Source organism: Talpa occidentalis, unplaced genomic scaffold (assembly GCF_014898055.3).
Source record: "Talpa occidentalis isolate TD23 unplaced genomic scaffold, MPIMG_talOcc4v2.1 talOcc4.16, whole genome shotgun sequence".
Classification (NCBI taxonomy): Eukaryota; Metazoa; Chordata; class Mammalia; order Eulipotyphla; family Talpidae; genus Talpa; species Talpa occidentalis.
The window spans coordinates 84,556,184-84,575,201 of NW_023601653.1; the positions used below are offsets into that span (position 1 = coordinate 84,556,184).

At 44.0% G+C, this 19,018-nt stretch overlaps 1 protein-coding gene across 2 annotated transcripts in view; it reads right to left on the bottom strand.

Moving 5' to 3' along the window:
* The window catches only part of TAFA2 (TAFA chemokine like family member 2), a 297,149-nt gene extending 280,358 nt beyond the window's left edge, over window positions 1-16,791 (bottom strand). For both annotated transcript variants that reach the window (XR_005125860.2, XM_037515095.2), the window contains exon 1: window positions 16,750-16,791. The gene's annotated coding sequence lies outside the window, so the exon portion shown is untranslated. The remainder of the gene's footprint in view (window positions 1-16,749) is intronic.
* Window positions 16,792-19,018: the final 2,227 nt, after the last annotated feature.

Genomic DNA, 19,018 nt, shown 5'->3' on the forward strand with positions numbered 1-19,018 from the left:
GATTAAAGAACTAGACATAAGACCTGAAACCAAGAAGAAAATATAGGTGAAACATTACATGACATGCACCTCAAAGACATCTTTACTGGCACATCACCCAAAGCAGTGATAGTGAAGGCAAAGATAAATAGCTGGGACTACATCAAATTAAAGAGCTTCTGCACAGCAAAAGAGACAGTAACCACAACAAAGAGAAACCCCACCGACTGGGAGAACATTTTTGCACCCAACACTAATGATAAAAGACTGATCACAAAAAATCTACCAAGAGCTGAAGAGACTCAACAAAAACAAAGTAAATAATCCAGTCAAAAAATGGGCAGAAGTGATAAAAAGAAACTTCTCTGAAGAGGAAATGCAAATGGCCAACAGGCATATGAAAAAATGTTCAACATCACTTGTCATCAGGGAAATGCAAATCAAAACGACCATGAGATACCATCTCACACCAGTGAGAATGGCACATATTAAAAAAACTAGCAACAACAAATGTTGGCGAGGTTGTGGAGAAAAAGGAACTCTCCTGCACTGCTGGGGGGAGTGCACACTGGTCCAAGACATTCAATTTCTGGAAATGTTTTATAGTCACTATCTTCCACAGATAATTCAGGCTAAAAGAATCTCAATGATAACAATACTACAGGGAAACAGGGAGCTTGTTTCATTTTCCGCTAACATAAAGAGAATTATTTCTGCTCAGGCACCCAGAATTTACTATTTTGCCACATGAGCTAAGTTTATTAATTAGCTGTTGCTTAAGTTTACTACAGACACGCTTTCTTCTATGTTATTAACAAAAATTATCGGGATCCTGACTTCTCAGGATGTTTAGAGACCAGTGTCATGAATACTCCCTTGGGAAAGCTATTGAGCAATCCCTCCGCAAGGAAACACATTGACAATAGCAATTCTTTGATTCTCTCATCTTACCTTTTGTTTCTTTTATGCATCTCACTCTTTAAAGGGTTATGTTTCTAACACATGTCAAAACCACACTGAAACACTACTTCTTATCAGGTTGGCATAAATCCAAAAACTGGATAATACATTCTTTCAGTAATTTGGTGGAAGAACAGGACTTCATCCACTGTTGGTGTTACTGCAAAATGGCAAAACACCAAGAGGAGAAAATTTGGCAAAATTACAGTTCTAGCATATGATAAAGCAACTTCACTTCTAGGAATCTATCCCAAAGTAACGTGGCAAAGAGACAAGACAAAGTGTGTTGTTATAAAATATCTAACAATAGCCAAGGACTAGAAATAACATAAATGGATTAAAACAAACTCCAGCTTCCCTTGCTCACCTTTGTGGTCTTGTCCTTTTTTCTTCTTTTTCCCTTTCCCCTCAGCCATAACACCCATCCCCCCTCCCCACACACACACCTTGACAAACATCAAGGATTACAAAACAGCTCTTTAAAGAAGAAGGCAATTGACAGGAGAGAATTATACCCATTAGCCCAACAAAAAGCATGAAGAACCAAAAGAATCTCTAATTGTCCAACCCGCAGCTCTGCACCAATGAGAAGGGAAGCAAAAGTGTCATTAATACAAATGTGGATCCCTCCAGTCCTGGTGCAGGGGCTACTTGGTCTTCACAGATGCAATTTTTTTCTTGTGTGTGATGAAACTTTAAAAATCTACTCCCTTAGAGCTTTCAATTAAACAACACAGTTTATAGTAAAGTGAAAATCAAAAACAAGCAAGTATGAACCAGAGACATTCTGCAGTGGGGGAGGTGGGGGAGGGAGTAGAATCAAAACTGGTGGGAAGAGCACAAGGAACTATGGTGATGGTCACTAGTGAAAGGGCGGTGGGAATTTCACGTGGACTATAACTGAGATGAGAAAGCAGGCATTGCAAAAAAAAAATGAAGAATGATGTAGAAAATATATTTTTAAAATATTTTTTAAAAAAAAAATATACAGTACAGTATTTTTAACTACAGTCTCCATGCCATACATTACAATGCCAAAATTTATCTTATAGCAAGCAACATGCGTCTTCTGACCTCCGCCATCCATCCCCCGCACGGCCCAGCGTAGAATGCTTGATCATATCAGCATCTCCTCCTTGTGTACATGGAAAAGATTTCCTACCTGAAGAAGCCCTTGAAGGTTATCCTCATCAATTAAGACATTTTAAACTGAAGGAATGTGGCAAAGGTCATTCTGCAACTTCCCTTACCAATGGTGTAATCTCTCTTAAGAACAAAGAAGCTGGTCTCAGTACCAAGCATAAACCTCACCCCTTCGTTGGACAATGACTATGTATTTACCACGCACCAAGAATTGTGTTTCAGATGAATATCTTTTAAACCCGTGCAGTTTCTGAGAGAGCTGACCTAGAGGATGATAAATATTTACAGCAAACTTCAGTGTTGGAATTCACCACATCCTAAAAAAACTTTCTCTCTCTGGACAGATTTAAATATTACTTTCTGACTAAAGAAAAGTGAGGGAGAAGAGCTTTGAGAGAATAAGGAATACGTTCAGTCTGAGACGTGTGGAATTTGAAATTCCTCCAAGACGCTCAGACAGAGAGGAAAATACAACCCAAGTATACGGTTGTATGTTCAACCTACCAGAGTCTTGCCAGAAACCTGAATTTTGGAAATCAACGATATGCTGGCACTAGGTAAGTGATGAGAGATGAAATCAACAAGGAAGGAGAAATATGTTGATAAGGGAAACATGCTACAGGAAAACATCAGGGAAGGCTGAGGAAGAGGAACCAGCAAAAGAGGATCTCAAGAATGACCACAAGTATTATTTAATAAGCCTGTGGGTGGAGGGGAATGAAACCAGAAAAAGTGGTAGCAGTCATTTAGATTTTAAAAAATTAAGCTGAAATAAAATTCACTCAAGTATTTACCCATAAAGAAGCTCAAAACAAGATAATAAAGGGTTTGTCCAATGTTTGAACACCTCCAAAATAATGATTGCCTGGGAGCTGTCTAGTTGCACTTTTATGAACATTCCCAGTGTTAGAAGTTTAGTGCTTTCTAGAAAAACTCTTCATCTATAGGAAGTTCTAAATATGTAATTTATATCTCTTTTGAGTCAAAATATTTCTCCTAGAATGTCTCTCCAATGATACAATACTGCTTCCTAAATATTTTAAGATACATTTGCTAACACAGCACTTATCCTAACTTGCAAACACATTGTGTGTATGTACATAATTACATATTTAATTGGCTATCTCCTCCACTAGATTATAAACTCCAGGAAGGAAAGACACTCTTTTACTTTCTAAGTATTTGGAGCACAAAACACAGTGCCTGACACTTAGAAGGTGCTTCATAAACAATTAAATGAATGACTATATTGACAAGCAGGGTTTTAAATTCTAGAATAAATTACTGAAATTTTAGCATGCCTATTGCTGTGGATTTTTCCCCTTAATTGGGTCAGTGTTCACCTATCTTTCTTAATCAGTGTAAGAAAGCAAGATTGATTAGGTGCCCTCTGAAACCCTTCCAAGAACTGTGATTCTATGAAAAGCTGATAAAGATTATTTGTAGCAGGAACATCCCTCTGGGAAATCAGAAAACCTGGGTTCCAGAACTGGGTCTGCAGATATTTCTGTGCCCTTCAGCAAATCTAGGTACTTTCTAGGTCTTAGGATCCCATTTATAAAACAAGACTTTTGTATTCAATATATGCAAAGGTTTTTTTCTGGAGGAAAACACTATGGGGGAAGAGGAGGTATATATATAAAAGGATTAACATTGTTATCTTTCACCCAGAGCCTTTCTTTTAGCCCCAGCTGACAATTGTGGGGCTCTTTGTAATTTTAAAGCACAACTTACAATAACTTATTGATATTTAAGAAAAGTCATCCCCAGTTATTATTCCATCCTATAAGTAACAATAATTCAGACCAAGATATTGAAGCAATCTACAAAGAGATATGTATTCTGAATATATTATATACTAATATTGCATGATACCACTCATTTTTTAAAAATATGATTCAAGTTTTACCTATTGTAAATAGTGCTGCAATAGCCATAGGGGTGCAGGTGCTCTTTGGAATTGATGTTTCTGTGTCCTTTGGGTAGATCCCTAGGAGTAGAATTGCTGGGTCATATGGTAGCTCCATGTTTAGTAGACTGAGGAGCCTCCACACAGCTCTCCATAGTGCTTGGACCAGTTTGCACTCCCACCAGCAATGTAGGAGAGTTCCTTTTTCACTGAATCCTCGCCAACATTTGTTGTTGCTTGTTTTTTTTGATATGTGCCATTCTCGCTGGTGTAAGGTGGTGTCTCAGTGTGGTTTTGATTTGCATTTCCCTGATTACAAGGGATACTGAACATTTTTTCATATGCCTGTTGGCCATTTGCATTTCCTCTTTGGAGAAGTGTCTTTTAAGGTCTTCTGCCCATTTCTTGACTGGATTGTACCAGAAGGAATGATGCTCAGTGAAATAAGCCAGAAGGAAAAAGAAAAATATTGGATGGTTTCACTTATAGCAGGAATATAGGGGAACCCAGTAAGACACCAGTGTAAAAAAAATAACAGTACAAAACACAACAAAGCAAAAACGGACAATTATAAACCAGAGACATCCTGCAGGGGAGGAGGCGGGAGAGGGATCAGAGGGAGGAAAGGAGGAGCAACAGGGGACTGAGGTGATGGTGCACAGGGGCCTTGGGGAAGGAAACTCTTTGGGGACTCCACCCGAGGGGGTGGGGGAAGCACATATTTAAAAATGAACAATGATGTAAAAAATAAAAAAAAATTTAAAAATAAAATAAAAAATGATTCAATAGGTCCACACCCTTATCCAATGTTGAGTTTTAAAGACAGAGTTAAAAGAAAAAACATAGCTAGAGTACAGTTTTCTTCTTTTGATGTTATCACATTCAAAACATCTACAACCTTCAAGAATTAGAACCTACTGTTCATATTTCCATAGACTTCAGCTGCCTGCATTATCACATTATTAGGAAAAAGGATTCATTGACAGATACATTTTCTGTTTTACTCAAAAAGGAATCATTTGATTTCTACCAATATAATTAATGTTTTCATGAGACCCCTTGTCATTAATCAGCAAAGTGGAAGACTGCATTGTTCAATACCCACCAAGCATTTAGCATGTAATTAGTGTTATATTGATGTTCTACAGATGCAGCTGAGATCTGCATAGGGCTGCTGCATCGGTCACTCCCATTCTGCAGTTACCCAAAAAAAAAAACCCATTTCTTACACCACAAAGAGCCCAAGAGAGAATTTTTTAAAAGAAATGCAATAGAACATTTCAGCCTGAATTTAAAACCCAGAAAAATACACGCATTAGCTAACATTTGTTTGGGAGTTGAAGCTTTTCTTTTTCAATTCAAAGGAATAAATATCTGAGTATATAATTTTTTTCAAAATATCTTGAATGCTAGTTCTATATCTCATTAGTTTTTCATAAAATTGGTAGCGCCATGAAAAGTCACCTAAGGGAAACATGAGACATATTCGCAGAGTGCTTGGATGTTGTGTGTAATTTTAATGATACAATTCTAAACATGAAAAGATAGAATCTACTTAGGATGTCAAGATGTAATTTGAACCAAGGCAGTTCTCTAGCCAGCATTCTGTAAAGCAGAATGAGTCCAATTTTCCAACAAGCATGGAGAATTGTTTCCCAACAGATTGGCTCTAACTTCAAACCATTCTCTGGCACATGCTAATTGTGGGATTTCTCTGTGCCAGAGTTTCCTCGCCTGAAATTAGGATAGAGTCATCCCTAGCCCACGATCACTTTAAAATCAAGTGAAATCACACGCATGAAAGGGTTTTGTAAATAACATAGCATTATACAAATATAGTTACTATCTATGCCTCTGGGACACACTTAGCTATCATGGAAAAGAAAGAGAAAATAATTTAGAATTTTAGAATTAAAAAAGGAGATCAATTAAAACACCTATAAAATGCCTGAATATATTGTGTTAGGCCTGGTGGTACAACGTAAGGAATAAGACATATTCCATGGCCTCAAAAACCTGACAGCGAAGCGGATGCAGTCAGAGAACAGTGTACACGATACGCTTCGATGACAGAACGGGGGCACAGAAGGGTGACCTGAGGTCATCATGGACCCAGAGAGCTTGGAGGGATCAAATATCATTAAACCAATTATGATCTCCTTCACCACTGAGAAAACCGATGTCAATGATGTTCAGTAACTTCGAGGGATTGACAATTTTTGACGTAGAATCAGAACTGGAAGCCACTCTTTCAGTTTGGGGCGGGGGGTGGGGGGAACATGATGGAAATTTCTTATCCCCAGATAGAGTTTTTACAGTCAGGGGGAAATTCTGTCTCCCACATGCGTTCTTCTGTTCTCTCTAGTTTTACTTCCGTTAATTGTCATTTTACCTCTTTGTTTTTACTTATAAAATTCCAAATTAAAAAGATTTACTCTTTGTCTAGCTTCTTACCTCTCTTAAAGGTCAAGGATTTCCTCTTCGCATAAAAATTCTAGCTTGAACAAACATTGCTTCTCATCCCCACTTTCTCCCTTTCACTCAGTCTGGCCCCCCATCTAGTATTTGTTTCCCGCAATCATCTTAGAAAATGCTAGTCCTGCGAAGTTCTCAATCCCTTGCTGCCAGTTACTCAGTCTATTTCTTCTCATCTCAGCGCTGCCTGCTCTACCATCTAACCCGGAGAACTTGAGATAGAGTTTACAAAACACAAAGTGAAACACTGATGCAAATAATGAAGCCCGTTGAAAAGATACTAGGCAAAAAAAAAAAAAAAGATACAGACAAAAAAAGAAAGTCCAAAGAAAAGAAAATAAGCAAGAAAAACAGTACCTCATCCAGTCTTCCCAGAAGTTGAACATGGACTTTGCTCTTAGGTAAAATTCACCACTGTGAAAGAGCTGATTTTAATTCTACTTAATCAATTTTGAAAACATTTCAGAAATATTTAGTACCTACATGTTTCATTAGATTGAGCTGGGGAAGAACAGAGCTTTCTTTTTCAGTAAGTTCCATAGTAGCGCAAGTTCAATAACCCTACATTTTAATTCTAGAAATTTTAGGTGTTTTTGGACAATGGGCAGGGGAGAAAACAGGTCATTCTATTTAAAGGCTGTCTTTGGAGTCATAGAAGAGTTCCGAAAGTATGTTTTTTACTTCAAAGAATGAAGACATATTTAAGCATTTTGACAAATTTCTTATATGTATAGGGATATTCATATATAATTATAAGGCAAGTTTTTAAAATAAAGACATGCTAAAAATATTCTACTTTAAATTTTTAAGGATCTAATGAGTTATCTGTTTTATAATACAGACGCATTTCCTTAGTAATCAAATACAGTTTAAATGTTTGAGTTTTGTGAACTCTTCTATGGCATCAGGCATTTCAAAGTCTTACTAAAGGACTAAAATAAAATCAATAAATACTTGAATGCATGCTATTTGTACTAAACAGCTTTTAAAATTAGAATACCAAGAATTTTCAATATCACTGAAGACAAAACAATGGCATCACAGTCAATAGTGTTCTTGAAGGTGAAAAAAGCAAATCTGGCACATGATAAATTATGAAAATGGTAATTATGTAGATAAGAATAAATGGCTTTAAATTCCCTAATGAATGATGAGTCAAGTCACTGACAAGAGCAATCAAAATATATTCCATATGTGATTAACAACACTTAAATTTGACATTGACAAATACTGTCTAATTTATACAACAGAAGGACTAAACAGAGTTTAGTTCCTAAACCTCTAGATTACAATAAATTGTGGCAAGAATGAAAATATGGGTGATCATGCTTTTTCCCTTTTGTCCTTGATGGTTTGCCTAGAATGTATGTACTTTAATACTAAACAGTGCTAAGGCTAGAGATGGAAAAATCAAAAGAAACATCCTCCTACTCTCTCTGACACACTCAACACACACATGAATCATACACTCAACACACACATGAACCATGCACTCAATGAGACAGAACAAATGACAGTTCTTCACAGAACACTTCCCCACACATTGAGGAAACAGACAAAAAGCCAAGCTATAAATATGCAAATACTGATCATCTTCTCATTAAACTTAAGCACCTACTATGTGCCAGACTCCCTGCTAAGCACTGGGAGTTAACAGAAACCCATCACACATGGTTCCGCCACATGGAGGTTACAGTCTAAGAGACTCAGTAAAATGAACTCGTGTCATTACTCAGCTATCAGCAAAGCTATTTCATGTAACAAACTTCTAAGCACTTAAAAGAAATTGAGTAAGATTTAACAGCATTACTATTGCAAACTCTATTAATCATACAACGTACAAGAAAACAAATGGCTTCACTCTCTCAGACTGACATGTCTAAATCCAATCTCAGTTTATAATTAATACATCAGCATAAGGGAAGCATACGGGTTTCTAAAACATTGATAAAACTGACAACAAAATATTTTACCCAGAGGAGTGAGCCTGTGACTAGAGGACTAGGTCATTCCTCACCAGAATACAGCTACACGCCAAGGCTCGCACCTCCTGGCATTAGAACTGAATTAGGGGAAAGATAATAATAGATGAAGAAGTCAGACTCCCTAGTAAATAAGTGATTATATCTTCAAACAGAGACCATTTTTATTATATCATCCTAATGAGACCATTTGTGAAAGAGAATTGAGGATTAGAGCAAAAGAAAAAAGAGAAAAAAATAATCACTTTAATTTTGTAAACCCAACAAACACACAAGGAAAATTCCACCTTTTTGCAAGGTCATTCTCCCACCTATCCATAATAGCTACTTAAATAGAACAAAAATCTTGACATTGCAGTCAAAATTCTAGCATTTAAACCCAAAAAGGAAGCAACTGCTATGGAAATTCCACAAATGATTTAAGGTGCTAAAATTGATCTTATTTGCTGGAGTATATTCGTGGATTATAGAATGCCTTAGCTCTGAAATAAATTCCTGTCTTCAAATAGCAGGAAATAACCAAACTTGCATTACCATGTGATGAATAGAAAATTTCTGGCTTATTCTTTGGGGGGAAAATATCTTCAGTAAATAGAAGACTAGAAAACAAAGCAAATGCTTATGAATTCTGTGCTCAGATTAAGGAGCGTTCTAGGAAAATATTTGGGGTCAGTGGCCAGTTTCGGCTGCCTGCTATGGGAGGAAATCTGTCCGTGAAGTAAGAGTTGGAAGTGCCCACCTTTTTGACAGGATGAAATGAAACTCAGTGGTGAAAATGCCCTCTGCGGCCTTGCAACTCAAACCTATAGTCCAGGGTGAACAACATCAACTTCACTAGGGAACTTGTTAGAAACACTGAATCGCAAGCCCCATTCCAGAACCTGCATTATAGCAAAATTCACCCAAAGGGCCTGTATGCATATAAATGTTTAAGAAGCACTGATTTAAAGGAAACAATCATCATAGGAGGACTGAGACCATTCCAAATATTTTGCATGAATTTAAACTTCTGGCTCCCCACACATCTCTTAAACCCACCAAAGACATTACTAACTTCAAGGTGGTCCATCCTCAGTTGTACAGTGAGTTAAAAAAAAAAAAAAAAAACTAAATACAGGGGTGAGATTAAATCGCTCACTCAGCTCCTCTAGCTGAGCTCTGTACTATCAACCACGTGGCTGGTGTACGCAAGTGAAGTCGGGCGATCGTGGCTAGAGATGACAGAACTGTCCTCACCTATGCGCCCTCGACAGACACACTGATGGCCCTTAGCTTGCACCTGGCCTGCAAATACGTCTGTTGGCCCATATCACCATCATATATAAACCCAGAACTTCCACATAAAAAAATCTGCACATCTAAGTTCTCTTCTACGAATCAGAAAATCTGGCAACACCAGGCCCACATACCAGCGGAGCAACAAGCGAGGTCAAGGCGTGCCCTGGCCCACTTAGATGCTGGCCAGAATCATCACCGTTTTCTAGAGTCTCCCAGACAGCACCGCTGCCACGTCAGTGTATTCCATTGGTTCTCACATCACTGATGTCACATCACTCGGCCTCTGTGGATTTATTCCCTCACACAGGCAAGTCAGGAAAAGAAGCAACAGTTTATGTCACTCTCCGTTGAACCACAGATCCGGGGAATTGAAATTACTTCAAAGCACACATTTCCTCCCCTGAAATATAAACTATAGTACTTTTCTTCACAACTCACTCCAACTCCGACATTTTAACTGTTTCTTTGCAGATCTGTACTTCCAGTCTTTAAGAAAAGCAAGAGCCGACACAGCTCAATACATCGGTGAATCATTCATACAGATTCACTTCAAAGTGCCAAGCAATCCACTCAAATGGTAAATCCTGGCAGTATCTGTCTTTGTCTTTTTTGTTTACTAAGTTACCCCAAGGGATTTCTCAATAAACAGAATAAATGGATCAAATTTTCAAGGATTCCAAATTTGAAGAAATTCAGAGATTTTGAATAACTGTGTTTCATTATTAAGAGGCATATGAAGATTATTCATCTGCTATCCTACTTCTAGTTGAGTTGGTGAACAATGCCCTTTTATTTCAGGGACTATGAAAACAAGCAACAAATATGACCCTAACATGCCTAAGATGCATGGCCAAAGAATTTGTTTTGCAACAAAACAGTATCATGCAAACTGGCTAAATTGAATTATAAGATTTGTTGCATTTAATTCCATGTCCCCACAAAGTCTTTAGTCATTGCAATAATCATTAACACTGTCCTCATCATCATCACCTCAAGCTTCTGAAACAGGACAACTTTTATGGAGCACTTACTTATGGAACATTTTCTGCTGTGCCAGAATATTTTCTAGATGTCCCTTGACAGCCTAAATGAAAGGTACATCCTGCAACACCCCCATAGTCACACACCATGATGCTTAGTAGGTTTGGCCATGGGGTGGGGGCAGTGGGGGGAGTGAATATCCATCTTTAATTGTCTTGAAAATGACTGGGAAAAAGTTGCTGAGAAACTGAAGCACAAAGAGATAGTGATTTTCTGTGGTTGTGTGATAGTTATTGGCAGAATTACGGAAGCATATCCAGAGCTAAGACCACTGTGCCACATTGGTTTTTTAATAATCAGGATCCAAATGTATCTATTAACCAAAATGCAAGCCAATGAATTTTAACCACTCAACAAATGATGTGTTGAGCAAATATTTCTTCCAATAGCAAAGTCTAAATTTTGACCCAATGCTGGTGTATTTATAAACACACCGACCATCAATCTGAAACTAGTTTCCAATAATGCTAAATATGTATTTATCTTAGAAGGACACTATCATAGAATATTTAAAAATTAAAGCAAAAGAAAATTAGGCTAGAAATTTTTCATGAACATAAAGTTGCCCAAAACGGGGTGCCGTGCTATAAAGCATGAGATCTCCACACCCTTTCACTGTACCCTTGACCTTCGCATTGTCTGACAGAAATGTGGATTATCCATCTCCTTTCTCCTGAAGTACCATAAAGGATATTAAAGCTGTTTCACTCAAACTGAACTTTCTAAAGAAAACACAAGTAAAAGCAACCCCAAGTCTCTGCTACATGTGTCTGAGGGCCATTCTAAGGAGGAACTCTCCAGTCACCACACACAGAACCAGGTAAAACTAAACTAAGAACCCATAACAATAGCCACTTGGTTTTTCTCCCATAACTGAAGTCACAAATTCACCACATGGGTACATAAAACTCTATTGCTTAACCAGGGTATGTCCTGAGTTGTAGGGCTGCCCTCTTGAAGACCCTTTTCACCAACTCTGTTTTCCAGTACTAGCTGAGGCTTTGTTATTAAGATGCCTGTAACCACACAACCCTTTTTGGCTACCCCAATCCCTAGAACAAAGACTACGAAGGCAGGAAAAAGCAGGCCGGAACACATAACACGCCTGCTTTTCTCACATAGGTGATCTTTCTCATAACAGAACAGGAGAGAACAAGTATATGAACTTCCTTCAATATTTACATGTAATTGTCATTGAATCCTCCAAGAATGACATTTAAAAGGAAGAGGGAAAACCTCAGAAAAAATAAAGCCATGACAGCTTTTATACCTAATTTTGAATGATGGGATTTTGTACCAGGAAGAATCTGTCTCCTCCTAGCCCGGGTCATTCTGGCTTGAAAACTTGAACTGCAAAGCAAATACACTTTTCCAAAAATCTACCATAGTATCTACCACAAATATCTTTATAATTTTGCTTACAAAGAGTCATATAGCCCAGCCAATGAAAGTCAAAATGTTGTTCTATATTATTAAACTCAACAAAAAACTCTGCATGCAGCAAGAGACCATAAGCAATTAGCACTGCAAATTGAAAGGTTTAGAATCTTTGCACGACCTTTAAAGGTCAACACAGTTGCCCATTCACATGCATGCAATTATACAGTGACTAATTCATAGCATCAAAAAAAAAAACCCATAAAAATATTTAGTAAAACAAACCTTACATTCATCCAAAGCCATTTTGCCCTCTCTAGACTTTATGTTAAAAAGTTAGGTTTACACAGCAGAGGGAGACAAAAGAGCAAAGGAAACTTACTTGGCTGCTTGTCCCTATGTTGTCAAAGTACTAAATTCAGCCTAGCACATAATTGCTAAGAAGGCAATATTATGACATTATCCAATCTCTCCGTCAAGTTTTCCAAATCTACTGTATAAAAGAAACAATATATAAATTGGATTGAAGAATTGTATTTGTGCCTTCAGAGGCAACTGCAAAACAATTAAAGCTGCTATGGAGTAGAAAACACTTTGAAAGAAGTGAATTAAAGGGTGTTATCTACTATAAGGTAAAGGTTGCAATTCCTATGAATCACTGTGAATAAAATAGAATATTCTCCTTATAGCTTATATTCTCCTTATAGCTCACTTTTCATCTCAATCCCAAGAAAATTGAAGGCCTTATCTTTCTCAAGTCATAAAAATCAGTTGCTTAAAAGGGTCCTATTTCACTGATTCCAGTGACTATCTTGCCTACCATCACAGCCCAGGGTGAAATCCAGTACACACAGGTGGTAGCCCCCTTGGATGTGGGTGGGTTTTGGAAATCTAATACGAATTTGGAGGGTAGTAGGAATGTGGTTATGAAAAAATGTGTCACTAATAAAGGATTCTCCAATGTAACGCATGGTTTGTGTTTTGACTGTGGAGGTACATACACAACAAATAAAATAAAAAACATACAGATATATCCACTGCTTATAATGTGTTCAAATTCCTAGTCTCAATCAACCCATCCTAAACTACTCCCCCAGAGAGAACAAAAATTGATTTTGTTTTTGTATTTGCAGCCTATCATACAAGAACACATCCAAAGCAAATGAAGAGAAAAACATTATAGGTAGCAGTGAGTTGAACAATAAAACTCAATTATAAACAACTTCGTTAAACCATGGATAGACTTGCAATATAAGTCATTCATGGAAAACAGTGAAATGCTATGGACTTAAAATGGTGACATGTTTTAAAGTTTTTCTTGCCCCCATTAACATAAAACTAGTATTTTATACGGATGCCATTAAAAGTGCATGTATGTGCACACACATGTATATAGCGAATAGATACTGCAAAGAAATACACCTAAATATTTGTCCTCATGTTCCAGTAAGTCCAACCACTCCTCTTAAATTTTGTTAATAAGGAGAAGATAGTGTTGCAAACTACATTTACCTCAATAAACATTTTTGAAAAAGAATAAGCAGAATTGTTAGTTTTACTTCATTGACAAGAACACTGAATACTGTGCTAATGAACATAATTCAACTTCTGAAAAAGTACCCAATCTAATAGTAGTGGGTGAAATCAAAAACACCTAGATCTGTTTGCTAGGCCCGCCTGTCCGTCTTCCCTGTTTGAGACCAAACTTCCAACCTACAGTAAAACTGTTCTCCAAAAATGAAAACTCATTGTAAATGTATCCCACCTCCAGGGGGTGTATAGTTCTATACACCTCAAGTAGTTCACAATAAAGTTAGCCATAGAATTTTCTAGCAAAATGGCAAAATCACCAGGTTACATGACCCAAAAAAAAAAAAAAAAAAAAAAAAAAAACCAATGGTTCGTAAGATCCATCATGTGAAATACTATGCAGGTGTGTGGACCAGACACAAAGCTAATGCAGCTGGCTTGGCCGTGCTATCTAGAAGCAGCTGTGCTAACACATCTCTACTTTGTTTTGATGGTGCCCTACTAATAACAGGTTGATGAATTGCATTTGAAAATGCCAGGCATAGATCAACGGGAACGATGTTGATGCTTATTTTATTTCAACTTATGGTTTTCACCAAGAAAGCCAAATTGTGCTGCACAGTAAAGTTCCTTATTCCTACTTGAATCTTCAATGAACAAAACAGCTGCAGATTAATGTGACTTAATGAGGCATCCCTAATAAAATACTGCAGAAGTAAAATCAGAAGCACTGAACTGTTTGCACTCTGGCTGTTTCATCTCCTCAAATATATTAGAAATAACTGATGACACTTTGGAACATTTCTACTTTGGGACATGCATTCGTGAGGCAAATGTTCGTCAGTCTGCAGCCACAGTTGAACTTCTGGACAATGTGACTTTTACCAACAAGGCCCATAATCAGAAAAAACCTGGAAAAGGCTGGTGGGGTAATTGATAACCTGCAACCTGGGATCAATCAACACTAAAATGCACTCCTAACATTTCCATATTCACAACCATGTGGTAAAAAGGACTTTTGTTAAAACACTATGTTAATGACCCTAGATGCAAGACCACTACGATTTTCTGATGAGATTATAAATTATTTTCATAAAATCTATCACGGCCTAAATGCCATCACTTCATAAATTTTTAAACAGGAAACGTGGCCATGTCTAAAAACAGACCTTTGACAGCTGTGCCATCTCCTTTTGTAACCGGGTGGTTGGTAAAGACCATCCTGCAGCCTCGAAGCAATGTGTCTTCTTTGACACGCTCCGCGGGTCTCTCAATGAATCTTTGTTCCCCAATTTGTCACCGTGAAAGCAGTGACGACACTTCACATTCAGAACCTCCTATTCAGACACCCGCGCGTCCCTGTCACAGTGAGTCCATGTTTGCTTTCAAGTCAAGGGGGTTTTGGCTCATCCTTAAGAAACGCATCCCACAAGTGCATAAGCAGATACAGTCAAGCATCTGATTCACTCAATTCTATGACAGGCAAGAAAAGAATCAGGAGTTGAGTCTCAGAAAAGCCAAATTTCAATAAAGTAACACAGGACACCCCGACCGCCTCCTGCAAGGTTCACCCATGCCTGAGCGCTCAGGGCTGTGGCCCTGCGCTCAGCCAAGAATTCAAGCCCGGGTTTAATTTAAAACTAAGAAATGAAAATAAACTGGGCTCCAGTGCGGGGACTGGTGGCCTTTTGATGGCTACTGATGGACTAAAAATTAGGACTCCCAAGCTCAATGCGCAAACAACCGACGCAGGATAAGCAGCAGACGAGATAAAGAGGAAAAAGAAAAACCTTCTGTGCCAGGTCGGAACCTGTCTGAGACTCACCTGCCTGAGACACACCTGCAGACACGGCCACACCGGCGTCCACACGAGCGCACGAGCGCTTCGGGTTTCCAAGACTTTGGAGGGGTTTTTAACCTCCTTTTTAGTGGTTGCCATGTAGCGCTTTGCCCAGAAACCTCACACGAACGACTCACCTGTCCTGGCGGGCATTGCCCGAGAGCGCCGCGAACGCGCGCCCGGAGCGCGGGCTGCCCGCCGGTGCCGACAGCAGCCGAACCGGAGCCGGAGCCGGGCGGCGATCCCCAGCCAAGAGCCACGCGATCCCTCGCGCACTGAGGACCCCCGGCGCGCGGACTGCTCGGGGGGTGCTCTCCAGAGCAGGGAGCGCGTCTAGGGGTGCTGGGTCGGGGGTTGCCGAGACCGGCTTTGCAGAACGCAAGAGGTGACTCCACGCGAGACGAGCCGCCTTCTCCCCTCGCGCCCTGCCGCCAGCCAAGGGCGCCCCGCGCGCGCGGAGAGGCGGGGTGGTCCCCGGAGGGGCCCCACATTCGCTCCCCGAGGCTGCGGGCGACGGCCGGCCGCGGGGTGCGCGGGGAGCAGCGAGCCTCGCGTCCACCCGGGGCTCCCGCGCCGGCTCCTTCCCGGGTGCGGACGGACAGTCCCAGCCGCAGCCCCACGGGCGCGGGGCGCGGGCCCCAAACTTTCCTTGGCAAAGGCGGTTTCTGCAAATAACGCGCTCCCCGACGCGCGCCGACCCCCGACCCCGAGAAGACGCCTCCGGGCGGGGCCCGGCCTCGGGGGCGGCGAGCAGGGACCCCGCGGGCGGGCGGAAAAGCCGCGTCCTGCGAGCAGGATTTGGGGGGCGCCTCCTCTGATGTCCCCGGCAGTTCTTTCTCCGCACGCAGCTCGCGCAAAGCGCCTCCTCCCGAGCTCCCCCCGGGCCTCCCAGCGCGTCACCCCGCTCCGTGACGAGGCGCCGTCCCCAGCCCTCCGGGTCCGGGTCTGGGGGTGCCCCGATGGCTCTTTATGAGAACAGAGGCGGGGGGGGGCACCCACGGCCTCCCGGGGCGCCCGCGGCCCCACACAGGCCCCGGGATGAAGTCCCCAGGAGTGCACAGAAAGTGGGGGCTCCGGGGAGAGCCGCGCGCCGGGTCCGTCCTGCTCCGGCGAGTCACGGGCCGGGCGCGCGGCGGCGGCGAGACCAGAGGGACCCCCGGCCCGGCCGCCCGCAGGGATGGGGTGACGCGCCCCGCTGCAGGCACCCCCCGCCCGCGCCCCGCGCCGGCACCTACCTGCAGCCCGGCTTCCCGGAGGCGGCGACGCCCGGCGAGGCTCCTGCGGCTTCCAGCGCGGCGCCAGCCTCGCCCTCTCCGCGCCGTCCAGGGGCTCCGGGGCCGGTCCGCGCGGGCGCTCGGGCGCGAGGTCACCCCGGACGGCGCCGCGGCGTCGGGGGTCTCGGGCGTCGGATCGCGAGCCCCGAAAGCGGTGGCCGGCGGCGCGGGCGCTGCGCCCTCCCGCGTGGGTCCTCCGGGTCCGGTGCCGCGAGCGGCGCGCACGGGGGGCGAGTCCGCAGCCCCGCGCGGTCTCCGGGCGCGAAGCCGGGGCGCGAATCCAGGGTGCGCCCCGCGGCCCCCGAGCCGACCCTCCGGGCGGTCCGGCCGCGACTAGGGCGCGGGCTCCATGGCGGGCGCGCCGGCCCCGCCGCCGAGACTCGGTCCTGTCGGGACCTGGACGGAGCGCGCCGCGGAGGGTCCTCGCTGTCGGCGTCTCCCGCCGGGCGCCGGGGTGTCCTGGGGAGCCCGGCCGAGGGGGCGGACCCCGCTCAGCGCCGACCCCGGGAAGCCGCAGCCCCGCGGCCCGCGCCCCCGCGCCGCCCGGCCGCGGCCCCGGCCGGCATCGCGGGCTGCAGCGAGGGCGGCCCGAGGAGCGGAGCGGGCGCCGCGGGGAGAGCGCGCCGCGCGGTCCGGAGCCGCCGCGTCCCCGGCAAAGTCACCTGCGGCGCAGCCCCCGCGCTCCGGCCGCGCCCCGCCCAGTGCCGGGGAGGCGGGGCGGGTCCCCCGCGGGCCGAGCGCGCAGCAGCCGGGGCTGGGCGGGCGGCGTCCCCCGCGCGCCGCCGGAGCCGGAGCGGAGCCGGAGCCGAGCCGAGCCGAGCCGGGAGCCCCGCGGCCGCAGGCGCAGGCGGACGCGCGGGCTTCGCCGCGGAAAAGCCGGCCTGTGTCTCCCCCCAGAGGCGCGCGCGGTCTCCGCACGAGGAGCGGCTCCGGCTTCGGAGATGCTGCGGTTGCCCAAATTCCCAGCTCTCGGAGGGTGGGGGGCGGGGCCGCCGCCCCCAGGCCGGCCCCCGGGGTCACGCGGCGCCCGCGGGGCGCGTCCTTCGAGCGGGAGCCGCCCGCGCGCGGGGCTCAGCCGCGGGGGGCCGCGTGGCGGGTGTTCCCGGGCCGCGGTCCTCAGACGTGGCGGCGGCCGAGCCCGGCGCAGCGCTTGGAGCGCGGGGCAGAGACGGATGGAGAGGAGCGCGGAGCTGGGGAGAGACGACCCGGCGCGCGGGACTCGGTCCATCCAGGGAGTTTGGCAGCGCGGCGCATCCGCGGTGCCGGCAAACGCGCGCTCGGGCTCTTGCGCCCCCGGCTCCGTGGCCATCCCCGGTGGCCTTGATGGTGTCGCGCAGAGGCGCGTGGGCTGGGCACGCGGGCCCGAGGGCGCACACCTGAGCGGGCGGGCGGGCGCATGTGCGAGGGCGCACACCTGTGCCTGGGAGGGATGAAGGCGGCCTCACCTGGGGGAGGTTCCAGGTCCGTCTCCAGGCGACTTGTTTCTCCTGGTGACGATGAAAACCTGGGAACATGACCCCGCGGCTCCAAAACCCTCTTTTAGTCTGTCGGAGCCCACGGGGACCCTCCCGGCCGGGGAGGCTGCACACCTACGGGTGTCTCAAAGGTCTGTTTTGGAGCCAATGTTTACGCCTCTTGCTCAACTGGCTCAAGGCTTGTCAAGGTGACTCAATTCTTTCCAGCTGTAAATGTGCTCGTCTGGCTCTGAATCCCTGTAACCAATGGCAAACGGTATCATGTCTCGCCACTCATTATAAAATTAATATTAGTTGCCATGTTTACAAAGCAATCTGAAATGGGCTTCATTTGTGAGGGATCTCATTTTAACACACATTTATTTTAACACACATTGAGTATAATTCAACCACATTTAGTATCTAAAAGACATCAAGTTGGCTGGATCAAGAAGATGTGGTATATACACACCATGGAATATTACTCAGCAATCAAAAAGGTGAACTCATGCCATTCGCAGCAATGTGGATTGTACTAGAAGGAATGGTGCTCCGTGAAGTAAGCCAGAAGGAAAAAGAAAAATATCGGATGGTTTCACTTATAGCAGGAATATAGGGGAACCCAATAAGACATCAGTGTGAAAAAAAAAATAACAGTACAAAACACAACAAAGCAAAAGCAATTATAAATAGAGACATCCTGCAGGGGAGGAGGCAGGAGAGGGGTCAGAGGGAGGGAGGGAGGAGCCCAGGGGACTGAGGTGATGGTGCACGGG